Raw genomic sequence first — 14866 nt, 5'->3', positions numbered from 1 at the left:
CCAGTAGCTGGCACATGGTACATAATACATTATTGAACGAATGAATAAATGACTGAATTAATACCTCTCATTTCTGGCCCTGGAAGTGCCTGTGAACATGGATATGATTAGTCTCAGTAAAGAAAACACATTGTTTTCCTCCTTCTCTTTATTGCTAAACCAAGTGTAAAGAACTATGTCTGAGTTATGGCTTGGCCCGAATTCCTTGCTAACTATATGACCTTGAGTACAAAGGTCATAACTTCTCTGAGCTTTGGTTTCCTTTTCTTTAAAACAACTAGATTAATTTGTGATCTCTCAGGTCTCCTTCTATAGCACTCCATAATTTCATTATTTAGTCCCTTCCTCAATCCAAAAGTTAAATAAAGCTGATGATCCTGTGTAAATTTAGTATTCAATAGCATAGAGTTAATCTATGGAAATGAACAAGCTCTCTCTGGTGAAGAGATACCCAGAGATTATATGAGATACCCCGAGAGGTACAACCATGAATTGGCAGAGACACAGAACTAAGAGACAAGTCATTACTCTGCCACCTAACATCTTTGTGATCTTGGAAAACATTTCATCTCTTCCGATAAGGAGAGTATTACTGTCCCAGCTGCCCCACGTGATATTATGAAGAATAAATGAGATAATGTAAGTTATAATGCTTTGTAAGTTATAATGTGCCATATAAATGTGAGATAATGCTATCACTATTAGGTTAATATAAAGGTCATAATATTAACACATCATAAAGGCAAAATAATTAAGCAATGCCATTGCTGGTACATAATAGACCAATAGATTCGAAGGGAAAATTCATAAGTAGCTCCAAATACAGAAATTTTGTATAAAATAAAAATAATGTCACGTACCAGTGAGGAAAAGATATAAATTTCAATAAGAAGGCTACTGGGTTACCATCTGAAAAGTAAAATAAAATTGTATTCATTTTCACGTCATTCCAGAGTACATTATAAAGGGACCAGAGATTTCCATATAAAATAAAATAATAAAAGTTCTAGAATAAAACATGGGAGAAATCTTTTATAACTAAAGAAGGAAAGGCATTTATAGCATAGCATGGTTTAATATCAAGAAAAAAACTCAACCTCACTTTTTAAAAGAGAACTTCAACAACAACAAAAAAAAACTATGAGCAAAGTAAATAAGACAAATATTCATAACAATGGACATAGGCTCATATTTCTTTTCGCTTTCTTTTTTTTAAAAATCTCTCAACACACAAGTCATAACCCTTTATTTAGGCTTTGGGTTTTTATTTTTCCATAAGTTATTGGGGTACAGGTGGGGTACAGGTAGGGTACAGGTGGTATTCGGTTACGTGAGTAAGTTCTTTAGTGATTTGTGACATTTTGGTGCACCAATCACCCGAGCAGTATACACAGCACCATATTTGTAGTCTTTTATCCCTCGCCTCTCTCCCACTCTTCCCCCCAAGTCCCCAAAGTCCATTGTATCATTCTTATGCCTTTACATCCTGATAGCTTAGCTCCCACTTATCAGTGAGAACATATGATGTTTGGTTTTCCATTTCTGAGTTACTTCACTTAGAATAATAGTCTCCAATCTCATCCAGGTCACTGGAAATCTGGAAATGCTGTTAATTCATTCCTTTTTATGGCTGAGTAGTATTCCATATTTTATTTATATATATATATATATACACACACACACACACATATATACACACACACAATGTATAATGCAATATACATAATGTGAGATATATATATATCTCACAGTTTTTTAATCCACTTGTTGATTGATGGGCATTTGTGTTTGTTCCATGATTTTGCAATTGTGAATTGTACTGCTGTAAATGTGCATGTGCAAGTATCTTTTTTGAATAATGACTTCTTTTCCTCCGGGTAGATACTCAGTAGTGGGATTGCTGGATCCAATGATAGTTCTACTTTTAGTTATTTAAGGAATCCCCACATTGTTTTCCATAGTGGCTGTACTAGTTTACATTCTCATCAGCAGTGTAGAAATGTTCCCTGATACTGCATCCACACCAACATCTACTGTTTTTTGATTTTTTGATTATGGCCATTCTTGCAGCATTAAGGTGGTATCGCATTGTGGTTTTGATTTGCATTTCCCTGATCATTAGTGATGTTGCACATTTTTTTCATATGTTAGCCATTTGTATATTATCTTTTGAGAATTGTCTATTTGAGAATTGTCTATTCATGTCCTTAGCCCACTTTTTGATGTGATTTTTTTTTTCTTACTGATTTGTTTGAGTTCGTTGTAGATTCTGGATATTAGTCCTTTGTCAGATGTATAGATTGTGAAGATTTTCTCTCACTCTGTGGGTTGTCTGTTTACTCTGCTGACTGTTCCTTTTGCTGTGCAAAAAACTCGTGCAAAAGTTTAACTAGGTCCCAGGTGTTTATCTTTGTTTTTATTGCATTTGCTTTTGGGTTCCTGGTCATGAAATCCTTGCCTAAGCAATGTCTAGAAGGGTTTTTCCAATGTAATCTTCTAGTATTTTTATAGTTTTAGGTCTTAGGTTTAAGTCTTTAATGCATCTTGAGTTGATTTTTTTTAATAAGGTGAGAGACCAGGATCCAGTTTCATTCTCCTACATGTGTCTAGCCAATTATTCCAGCACCATTTGTTGAAAAGGGTGTCCTTTCCCCACTCTGTGTTTTTGCTTGCTTTGTCAAAAATAGGTTGCCTATAAGTATTTGTGTTATTTCTGGGTTCTCTATTCTGTTCCGTTGGCCTTCATACCTATTTTTATGCCAGTACCACACTGTTTTGATGACTATGGCCTTATAGCATAGTTTGAAATCAGGTAGTGTGTAACCAATCTTTTGGTTATGTCCTTTCCTGGTTTGGGTATTAGAGTGATGCTGGCTTCAAAGAATGAATTAGGGAGAGTTCCTTTTTCTCTATCTTGTGGAATAGTGATAAAAGGATTGGTACCAATTCTTCTTTGAATGTCTAGTAGAATTCTGCTGTGAATCTGTGTGGTCTTGGACTTCTTGGTGGTCATTTTTAAATTATCATTTCAATCTCGCTGCTCATTATTGGTCTGTTCAGGGTATCTAATTCTTCCTGATTTAAGCAAGGAGGGTTGTATTTTTCCAGGAATTTATTCATCTCTTCTAGGTTTTCTAGTTTGTGTACATAAAGCTGTTCATAGTAGCCCTGAATGATCTTTTGTATTTCACTGGTGTCAGTTGTCATATCTCCTGTTTTGTTTCTTAGTGGGGTTATTTGGATTTTCTCTCTTCTTTTCTTGGTTAATCTCTAATAGTATGTGAATTTTATTTATTTTTTCAAAGAAACAGCTTTTTGTTTCATTTATCTTTTGTATTTTTGTTTGTTTGTTTCAATTTCACTTAGTTCTGCTGTGATCTTGACTATTTCTTTTTTTCTGCTGGGTTTGGGTTTGGTTTGTTCTTGTTTCTCTAGTTCCTTGAGGTGTGACCTTAGAATGTCAGTTCTTGCTCTTTTAGTCTTCTTGATGTAGGCATTTAGGGCTATGAACTTTCCTCTAAGCACTGCCTTTGCTGTATCCCAGAAGTTTTGGTAGGTTGTGTCATTGTTGTTCAGTTCAAAGAATGTTTTAATTTCCATCTTACTTTTGTTTTTGACCCAAAAGGAGCAGTATGCATGCATTTGCCATGTATTTACATGGTTTTAAAGGCTCTTTTTGGAGCTGATTTCCAGTTTTATTCCACTGTGGTCCGAGAGACTGCTTGGTATTATTTCAATTTTCTTAAATTTATTGAGGCTCACTTTATGGCCTGTAATATGGTCTATCTTGAAGAATCCATGCGCTGTTGAATAGAATGTATATTCTGCGGTTGTTGGATGAAACGTTCCGTATATATCTGTTAAGTCTATTTGTTCCAAGATATAGTTTAAATTAATTGTTTCTTTATTGACTTTCTGTCTTGATGACCTATCTAGTGCTGTCAGTTGAGTATTTAAGTCCCCTACTATTATTGTGTTGCTGTCTATCTCATTTCTTAGGTCTGTTAGTAATTGTTTTATAAATTTGGGAGCTCCAGTGTTAGGTGCATATATATTTAGGATTATGATATTTTCCTGTTGGACAAGGCCTTTTACCATTATATAATGTCCCTCTTTGAGATAAGAATAGCTACACCTGCTTGCTTTTGGTGTCTGTTTACATGAAATACCTTTTTCCACTCCTTTACTTTAAGTTTACCTTATGTGTTACGTGAGTCTCCTGAAAGCAGCAGATAGTTGGTTGGTGAGTTCTTATCCATTCTGTGATTCTGTAGCTTTTAAGTGGAGCATTTAGGCCATTTACATTCAATGTTAGTATTGAAATGTGAGGTACTGTTGCATTCATCGTGCTCTTTGTTGCCCGTGTACTTTGATTTTTTGGCTTTTTCTTTTTAACTTGTATTTTTGTTTTATAGATTCTGTGTGAGTTATGCTTTAAAGAGCTTTTGTTTTGATGTGTTTCCAGGATTTGTTTCAAGGTTTAGAGCTCCTTTTAGCAGTTCCTGTAGTGGTAGCTTAGTAATGGTGAATTCTCTCAGCATGTTTGTCTGAAAAAGACTGTATCTTTCCTTCATATATGATGCTTAGTTTTGCTGGATACAAAACTCTTGGTTGATAATTATTTTACTTGAGAAGGCTGAAGATAGGGCCCCTATTCCTTCTGGTTTGTAGGGTTTCTGCTGAGAAATCTGCTGCTAATCCAATAGTTTTTCCTTTTTAGGTTGCCTGATGCTTCTGTCTCACAGCCCTTAAGATTCTTTCCTTCAGCTGGGCACGGTGGCTCACGCCTGTAATCGCAGCACTTTGGGAGGCCGAGGCGGGCAGATCACAAGGTCAGGAGATCGAGACCATCCTGGCCAACATGGTGAAACCCAGTCTCTACTAAAATACAAAAAATTAGCCAGGCATAGTGGTGCACACCTGTAGTCCCAGCTACTCGGGAGGCTGAGGCAGTGGAATCAATTGAACCCAGGAGGCAGAGGTTGCAGTGAGCCGAGATTGTGCCACTGCACTCCAACCTGGTGACAGAGCAGGATTCTGTCAAAAAAAAAAAAATTATTTCCTTCTTCTTAACTTTGGATAACCTGATGACAATGTGCCTAGGTGATTATCTTTTTGTGATGAATTTCCCAGGTGTTCTTTGTGCTTATTGTATTTGGATGTCTAGGTCTCTAGCAAGGCTGGGGAAGTTTTCCTTGATTATTCCCCCAAGTATGTTTGCCAAGTATTTAGGATTCTCCTCTTCCTCAGGAACACCAGTTATTCTTAGGTTTTGGTCATAATCCCAGACTTCTTGGAGGCTTTGTTCATATTTTCTTATTCTTTTTTCTTTGTTAGATTGAATTAATTTGAAGACCTTGTCTTCGAGCTTCGAGTTTCTTTCTTTAGCTTGTTCAATTCTATTGCTGAGACTTTCCAGAGCATTTTACATTTCTAAAAGTGTGTCCAAAGTTTCCTGCCTTTTTAATGGTTTTTTCTTTAAGCTATCTATTTCCTTGAATATTTTTCCATTCACTTCTTGTATCGCCTTTTGGATTTTATTGCATTGCTCTTCACCTTTCTCTGGTGCCTCCCTGATTAGCTTAATAACTAACCTCATGAACTCTTTTTCAGGTAAATCAGGGGTTTCTTCTTGGTTTGGACCCATTGCTGGTGAACTACTGTGATTTTGGGGGATATAGAAGAGCCTTGTTTTGTTATATTACCAGGGTTGGTTTTCTGGTTCCTTCTTATTTGGGTAGGCTCTATCAGAGGGAAAGGTCTAGGGCTGAAGGCTGTTGTTCAGATTGTTTTGTTCCATGGGGTATTACCTTGATGTAATGCTCTCCCCCCTTTTCCTATGGATGTGGCTTCCTGTGAGTAGAACTGCAGTGATTGCTGTCTCTCTTCTGGGTCTAGCAACCCAGAGAGTCTACCTAGCTCCAGGCTGGTACTGGGGGTTGTCTGCACAGAGTCCTGTGGTATGAACCATCTATGGGTCTGTCAGCCATGGATACCAACTCCTGTTCCAGTGGAGGTGGTGGTGGGGGGCGATGCAATGAACTCCATGAGGATTCTTAGCTCTGGTGGTTTAACGCTCTATTTTTATGCTGGTTGGCCTCCTGCCGAAAGGTGGCTCTTTCCAGAGAGCATCAGTAGTATCCATATTTCTAATATATAAATAGCTCTTGAAATATATATGAAAAAATGAGGGAAACATTTTTTCTCTGTGTTCACAGAGAAGCACAGACAACTCCTAAGCATATAAAAAGATGTTCAAACTTTCTCATTATGCAAGAAATGCAGCTTAAAACTAACTTGAGGTATCACTTTTCACCTTTCAGAATATCAAAAACTTCAGAAGTTTAATATACACTCTGTAGATTAAGTTATAGGAAACAGTCAATGTCATATAATGCTGGCAGACATGTAAATTATTATGACCCTTATGGAGAGCAGTGTGGCAATATCTATCAACAGTATAAATGCAAATAATCTTTGACCTAGTAATTCTAATTAGAGGGATTTATCCTACAAATACACCTAGATATGTATAAAATAACATATGCACAAGAGTTGTTTATAAGAATTTTAAAAAGTAAATTGCATCAATGTTGTCTATAAGAGTAAAATATAGAGTATCTTTCAATTAGGAACTAGTTAAATAAATTATCATACACATACATATAAAACAGCTATAAAAAAGAATGTGGGATCTCATTTTGAATTGTATATGGAAGGACCTCCAAAGTATATTGTTAAAAAATTGAAAGAACATACATATAATATACTACCTTTTGTGTAAAATTGAGGGAGGAGGATCTATATTCAAATTTGCTTGAATATACATAAAGAAACTCTGGGAAGATGTATAGGATACTAAGAACAATGAATATCTATGGTGGAGGGAAAATCTAATAACTGGGAAAATGGTAGATAAGGAATAAGGGAGTCTTATCTCTTTATAACTGTTTATACCTTTTGGTTTTTTAACCATGTAGATCTGTTTAAAACATTTAATTTAATAAAAAGATCAAAATAAAAATAAAGTTAATGAGATACAGAGGAAGCAGAGTGAGGCAAGAGAGGAAAAGGCAATGGGAAAAAATAGGTCAGACAGAAGGCTACCATAGAGGAATAGTCTTTAAAATCACGTAAGGGCAGTCAAAATGAGGAGGCCAGGTACAGACTCTTTTCATCCCATACCCAGGAATAGAAAATATTCAAAAGTATGCCTGAAAGAAGGGACAGAGAGAACAAAGTTTTCTGTAAATTTCCACAATGTTTTTTCCCTCTATATTGACAAACAGGAGAAAACAATACAGTAAGCCAAAATGGGCAAATTATTTCAAATCTTTCAGGGAGAAAGAAAAATATCTCCATTGCTATCATTTCTGTGACCACGGAGGGTGAATTTCGTGGAGCAGGCTCCCATACTGAATAAAATAATAAATTTCCCCAAAAGAGTCTTTTATAATGCTTATTTAAGCTATTGAGAAAGAGAAGAGTCTTAAATGACAGGAGTGTTTACATACTTAATTTTTGCGTAACGTTAGAACCGTAAACTCTCTCTCTTTCAGATGGGGAATATGTGACACATGCAGTTAATTTCTACGTTAAATTATTGAATGAAAAATACACACATTATCCATTGTGACTCCAGGATTAGGTCAGGTCAAATTTTATTGCTTTTGGCCAAGGGCTTTTGTGAGACTTACAAGGCTAGGAGCAGGTACAGTGTGATCTTTGGTATAAGTTATAGAGTTAGAGTGAGGTTCTGAGTGGGAAAATGCATAGCATTTCAGAGGTAATTTCATGAAAGTCATCATGGGACCAGCACAGTACCATGCTGATCTACTTAGAACTTTATAAGATCACTTTAGCTCTGGTTTCTGAAACTGCCAAGGTTCATGTATCCACCTGACAATAAATAACCAATCTTTTCTAGATTGATCTGTAATGGATGCTGATGGGAATTAGCCCGAAGAAGTGTCTGGCATGGGGCCAGGTATAAATAGGGAGGGGAAAGGGGGAAGGAAATGTGGGTAATTTCGTAGCTCAGGGGTTCCAAAAATAAACATTTGATAAGCTAAAACTGTCTAATAGTACCTGTTTTCAAACTTGGAGGTTAGCATGGAACCCAGAAAGAGGTTTAATTATTTTACCAGAGTAAACAAAATCTGTATCTGATTAAAAACAGTCTACCATACAGAGCATTTTGAACAAAGTGCTATCCCTTAGATTGATTTATGAGAGAAATGACGTAGGAGCAGTAGCAGTAATACTAGGAAATATTTACTGAGCTCTTACCAGGTGCCAAGCTAAATGTTTTATATGTATTATATCATTTAATCCTCTCAAAAATCTTATGAGGTAGGATATATTCTTAACTGCATTTTGTAGATGAGGAAATTCAGATTCAAAAAAATTAAGAAGTTGCCCAAGTCTAACAACTAGTAAGTGATGAAACCAGAATACATAGTTCTCTGAAGTGTGTGCTCATAACATCAAATCAGAGCTCCATCAATATTAATATACATTCAGGCTTTTATTGTTCTGTAGAGCTTACTAATGATCGATAGATTATTTGTATTTGATTATGGGCTCTTAATCATAGGCTTGAATTAAAGGGAATCCAACCACTCTCATCTCAGAACTCCCAAACTACCATAGGATTAAAAATAAAATAGCAAATAGATTAGAACACTATCACAAAGACTATTTGGCTACAGTAACTGTAGGACATTTTAGCTACATACTTCTGTATCAGAAATAAGTTAAACTAGAATGATCTTAGAGATAAGTTTCAATAAAATTTCTTGATGCTTTCTTCAATAATGCCAATTACTACAACTGTTTTTAATATAAACTTTCTAGAAGAGAATTGTGTTAAGCACAAATAACTAAATATTTAAAATTTTTTTTTTTTTTTTTTTTAACAGAGTCTCCCTCTGCCACCCAGGCTAGAGTGCAGTGGCATGATTTCGGCTCACTGCAAACTTCGCCTCCCGGATTCAAGCGATTCTCTTGCCTCAGCCTCCTGAGTAGCCAGGATTACAGGCATAGGCCACCATGCCTGGCTACTTTTTGTGTTTTTAACAGAGACGGGGTTTCACCATGTTGGCCAGGTTGATCTTGAATTCCTGACCTCAGGCAATCTGCCCGCCTCGGCCTCCCAAAGTGCTGAGATTACAGGCTTGAGCCACCGCGCCCAGCCAATATTTAAATTATTTATAATGGTCAATCAGTTGGCCCATTATAATATTCTGGGTGTCTCTTTGAATATTATCAAAGATGTTTATACAAATTTTATCTTCCTATGTGAGTGTTTGTTAACCATGTTTTCTCCATTTCTTTTCTTTAAGGCACTCTAGTTAACTCTGAGTTCCTGTTATGAATTAATATAGGTATAAATTGCTAGCAGTGGATTAGGATACATACACCTGTGAAAATGGTGGAAGCTGTTATGTGGGCCCACCAGGGATGCACTCTGCATTACCTTAGTGGTGAAGAAAGAGCAATCAGATTCTTCATTCTCAAAAACTACATTCAACTCACATATACTGCAGAAAAAGAGAGGAGAGGGTCAGAGATTCTAAGGTTAGATTATTGGACTAGTGAAAGATTTTATTTCTGTTACCTATTTCAAAATTATTTATGCCAGGCTAAGAAAGAGAGAGAGAAGTTTGGCGTAGTCTGTGATGTAAGCATCCTTCCTGGTTACAGAGGTAACTAGCTCCTTAAAGATCAGCATTGCAGATTCTATACGGATGATTAAATTGATGTAAAAACAAAAGTTTCTCCTCTCACTTTAGACTGGGTTTGAACACAAAAATTAAAAAACGATAGAGTTAGGAGGCAGCTATGAGATTATGTTACTTAGAAAACAAAATGGTAAATGCTTTTAAGATTTTTTTTTTCTTTTTTTTTTTTTTGAGATAGAGTTTTGCTCTTGTTGCCCAGGCTAGAGTGCAATGGTGCGATCTCGGGTCACTGCAACCTCCGCCTCCCGGGTTCAAGCAATTCTCCTGCCTCAGCCTCCTGAGTAGCTGGGATTAAAGGCACCTGCTACCATGCCCGGCTAATTTTTGTATTTTTAGTAAAGACTGGGTTTCATCATATTGGCCAGGCTGGTCTCGAACTCCTGACCTCAGGTGATCCACTTGCCTTGGCCTCCCAAAGTGCTGGGATTACAGGCGTGAACCACCGTGCCAGGCCAAGATTAATTTTATGTCTGTGTCTTATGATTTGTTTCCCCACCTTATGAGATTCCAAGAAAGCAGCTGGCTTTCAATAATCTTAAAATCTCATCCTGGGACTGTTTGCACTTACAGGAAGATGGAGCAGATGTACTTTCCCTCATTCTTCCTGCTAAATGCAACCCAAAACACTTAACATTGTACATAAAACAAGCATAAGAAGACCCTGGAAGGTGAAAAAAGAAAGCAGACCAGCTAGGAGCCTCAGAGCCTAAGAACAACCCAGAGGTGACTTCTGGGACTTGGAGTTGAAGAACATCTCATACTAGTCTCATTTATTTAAAAGTTTGTTCCTAAAGCCATCAAAATGAATCCTGATAGCTGACTGTTCTGTGATGAAGAGAGCCCTCACAGAAGTTAATCAGCATCTCTTTAACGGAGACTCAAATGGACTTCATAACCCTTGTTCCTCCTGATTGAGCCAAATTATTCCCAGACAGCTACCTCATGATTATAATACTCTTATTATGCCCAACTTTTTTCTAAAACATTAGTTTAATAAGGGGAAAACAGGTACCATTTTTTAAACATAAGCAATCACAATTACCTTCTTCATTAATTTGAATTTGTTCTCAGTTCCTCTGCTTAGCTGTGTGACCTTGAACAAGTTACTTAACTCCTCTGGCCTTCTTAAAATAGGAAGGCAGTGCCTCTGTTTTCAGAGTCATGAAAATGGATGCACCATTATTTAATATAATATATAATGTTTTTAAAAAACTGAAAGTAGAGTACTATTAAGCAGAAGAAAAGGCAGGCCAATTTTAGGAGGTAAAACCCCAAATGACAGAGTTTTCATTTTCTTTATTTTAATTTTATATTATTGGTTTTGTTTTGTTTTGTTTTTTGAGACAGAGTCTCACTCTGTCGCCAGGCTGGAGTGCAGTGGTGCTATCTTGGCTCACTGCAACCTCTGCCTCCCAGGTTCAAGCGATTCTGCTGCCTCAGCCTCCCAAGTAACTGGGATTACAGGCACGTGCCACCACGCCCAGCTAATTTTTGTATTTTTTTGGTAGAGACAGGGTTTCACCATGTTGGCCAGGTTTCACCATATTGGCCAGGATGGTCTCGATCTCTTGACCTCATGATCCACCCACCTCGGCCTCCCAAAGTGCTGGGATTACAGGCGTGAGCCACCATGCCTGGCCTATTATTATTATTTTTAATTCACAAAGAATTGCTTACAATTATGGGGTATAATATGATTTGATCTATGTATACATTGTAGAAAAAGTCAATAAAGCTAATTAACATATCCATCACCTCACCAACTTATTGTTTTGTGGTGAGGACTTTAAAAATCTTTTCTTTTAGCAATTTTGAAATATATAATGTATTACTAATTAACTGTGATCACCAAGCAGTTCAATAGATCACTAAAATTTTTTCTTCCAGTCTCACTGAAACTTTGTGTCCTTTGATCAACATCTCCCTTTCCCCATCTGTCCACCTCCAGCTCCCACCACCACCTCTCCGCGAACCTCTGGTAACCACCTTTCTACCCTGCTTCAGTGAGATTTATTGAAAAGATTGTCTTTTCTTGACTGTATATTCTTAGCATCTTTGTCGAAAATCAACTGATGGTAAATACATGGGTTTGTTTCTGGGCTTTCTATTCTGTTCCATTGATTGATGTGTCTGTTTTTATGACAATGCTATGCGATTTTGATTACAATAGCTTTATAACATATTCTGAAATCCAGTTTTGTTATTTTTGCTTTGATTATTTTGATTACCTTGAATCTTTAATCAAGAGATTGCATTGAATCTGTAAAGAACAAATACAATGCATACTCAAACTATTCCAAACTCATTCTACAAGGCTAGTATTACACTTATACCATAACCAGACAAAGACACATCAAAAAAAGAGAAAACTACAGGCCAATATTTCTGATGCATACTGGTATAAAAGTCCTCAGCAAAATACTAGCAAACCGAATTCAACAATACATTAAAAAGATCATTCACCATGACCAAGCAGGATTTATCCCAGGGATGGATGCAGAGAGATAATATAGAGAAAGAATTGATTTGACATATGCAAATCAGTTAATATAATACATCATATAATCAGAATGAATGATAAAAATCATATGATCATTTCAGTTGATGCTGAAAAGCATTGATAAAATTCAACATCTTTTCATGATAAAAATCCTCAAAAGGCTGGGCATGGTGGCTTATGTGTTTAATCCCAGCATTTGGAAGGCCGAGATTGGCAGATTGCTTGAGTCCAGGAGTCTGACACCAGCCTAGGCAACATGGTGACACACCATCTTTACAAAATATACAAAAAATTGGCTAGGTGTGGTGATGTGCACCTGTGGTCCCAGCTACTCTGAGGTCTGAGGTGGGAAGATCACTTGAACTTGGGAGGCAGAGGTTGCAGTGAGCCAAGATCGCACCACTGCACTCTGGTCTCAGTGACAGAGTGATACCCTGTCTCAAAAAAAGAAAAATAAAAACCTCAAAAAATTGGGTATAGAAGGAGCATACCTCAACATAATAAGAGCTACATATAACAGACTCACAGCTGGCATCATACTGAATGGGGAAAAACTGAAAGCTTTTCCTCTAAGATCTGAAACATGACAAGGATGCCCACTGTTATTCAGCATAGTACTGGAAGTCCTAGCTAGTGCAATCAGACAAGAGAAAGAAATAAAAGACAATCAAATTGGAAAGGGAGAAGCCAGATTATCTTTGTTTGCAGATGATATGATCTTATATTTGGTAAAACCTAAAGGCTTTACACTCAGAAAAAAACACTGTTAGAACTGATACATTCAGTAAAGTTGCAAGATACAAAAATCAACATACAAAAATCAGTAGCATTTCTATATGCCATCAGTGACTAATCTGAAAAAGAAATTTTAAAAGTATCCCCATTTATAATAGCCACATATAAAATGAAATACCTATGGATTAACCAAAAAAAGTGAAAGATCTCTATAATGAAAGCTATAAAACACTGATGAAAGAAATTGCAGAGGATACAATATTGAAGAGGACACATATCCCATGTTCATGGGTTGGAAGAATCAGTATTCTTAAAATATCCATACTACCCAAAGCAATCTATAGATTCAATGCAATCCCTATCAACATACCAATGACATTCTTCATAGAAATAGAAAAAAAAAATTCTAAAATTTATATAGAACCACAAAAGACCCCATATAGCCAAAGCTATCCTGAGCAAAAAGAACAAAACTGGAGGAATCACTTTACCTAACTTCAAATTATACTACAGAGCTATAGTAATCAAAACAGCATGGTACTGGCATAAAAACAGACACATATACCAATGGAACAGAATAGATAACCCAGAAACAAATCCATACACCTACAGTAAACTCATTTTTGACAAAGAAGCCAAGAACATACATTGGAGAAAGGACAGTCTCCTCAATAAATGGTGCTGGGAAAACTGGATATTCATATGCAGAAGAATAAAACTAGACCTCTATCTCTCACCATATACAAATCAAATCAAGATGGATTAAAGACTTAAATCTAAGACCTAAACTATGAAATTACTACAAGATAACACTGGAGGAAAATCTCCAGGACAATGATCTAGGTAAAAATTTCTTAAGTAATATCCCACAAGCATAGGCAACCAAAGCAAAAATTCTCAAGGGATTACATCAAGTTAAAAAACAAAGGAAACAATCAACAAAGTGAAAAGACAACCCACAGAATGGGAGAAAATGTTTGCAAACTACCCATCTGACAAGGGATTAATAACCAGAATATATAAGGAACTCAAACAACTCTACAGAAAAAAAAAAAAAAAAAATCTAATAATCTGATTTTAAAATGGGCAAAAGATATGAGTAAGCATTTCTCAAAAGAAGGCGTACAAATGAAAAACAGGCATATCAAAAGGCGCTCAACATCATTGCTTATCAGAGAAATGCAAATCAAAACTGCCATGAGATATCATCTCACCCCAGTTAAAATGGCTTTCATCCAAAAGACAGGCAATAATAAATGCTGGTGAGGATGTGGAGAAAAGGAAATCCTCGTACACCGTTGGTGGGAATGCAAATTCGTACAGCCACTATGGAGAACAATTTGGAGATTTCTCAAAAAAATCTAAAAATAGAGCTACCATAGAGCCCAGCAATCCCACTGCTAGATATATACATGAAAGAAAGAACATCAGTATATATCAAAGAGGTATGTGCACTCCCATGCTTGTTGCAGCACTATTCACAATAGCCAAGATTGGGAAGCAATCTAAGTGTCCGTCAACAGATGATTGGATAAAGAAAATGTGGCACATGTACACAATGGAGTACTATGCAGCCATAAAAAAGAGTGAGATCCTGTCATTTGCAACAACATGGATGGAGCTGGAGGTCATTAGGTTACATGAAATAAGTCAGGCACAGAAAAACAAACTTCACATGTTCTGACTTATTTGTGGGAGCTACAAATCAAAACAATTAAACCCATGGAAATAGAGAATAGAAGGATTGTTACCAGAGGCTGGGAAGGGTAGTGGGAGGTTGCAGGGGATAGTGGGGGTTGTTAATGGGTACAAAATAAAAATAGTTAGAAGGAATGAATAAGACCTCGTATTTGATAGACAAACAGGGTGACTATAGTCATTGATAATT

General features: G+C 36.5%; 1 protein-coding gene across 1 annotated transcript in view; it reads left to right on the top strand.

Annotated features, from left to right (window-relative positions):
* ANKFN1 (ankyrin repeat and fibronectin type III domain containing 1) overlaps positions 1-14866 on the top strand; it is a 196436-nt gene that overhangs the window by 74284 nt on the left and 107286 nt on the right. The window lies entirely within an intron of this gene.

This window comes from Papio anubis, chromosome 17 (assembly GCF_008728515.1).
Source record: "Papio anubis isolate 15944 chromosome 17, Panubis1.0, whole genome shotgun sequence".
Taxonomy (NCBI): Eukaryota; Metazoa; Chordata; class Mammalia; order Primates; family Cercopithecidae; genus Papio; species Papio anubis.
The sequence above is the reverse complement of the archived record's forward strand: the minus strand, read 5'-3'. Positions and strand labels throughout refer to the sequence as shown.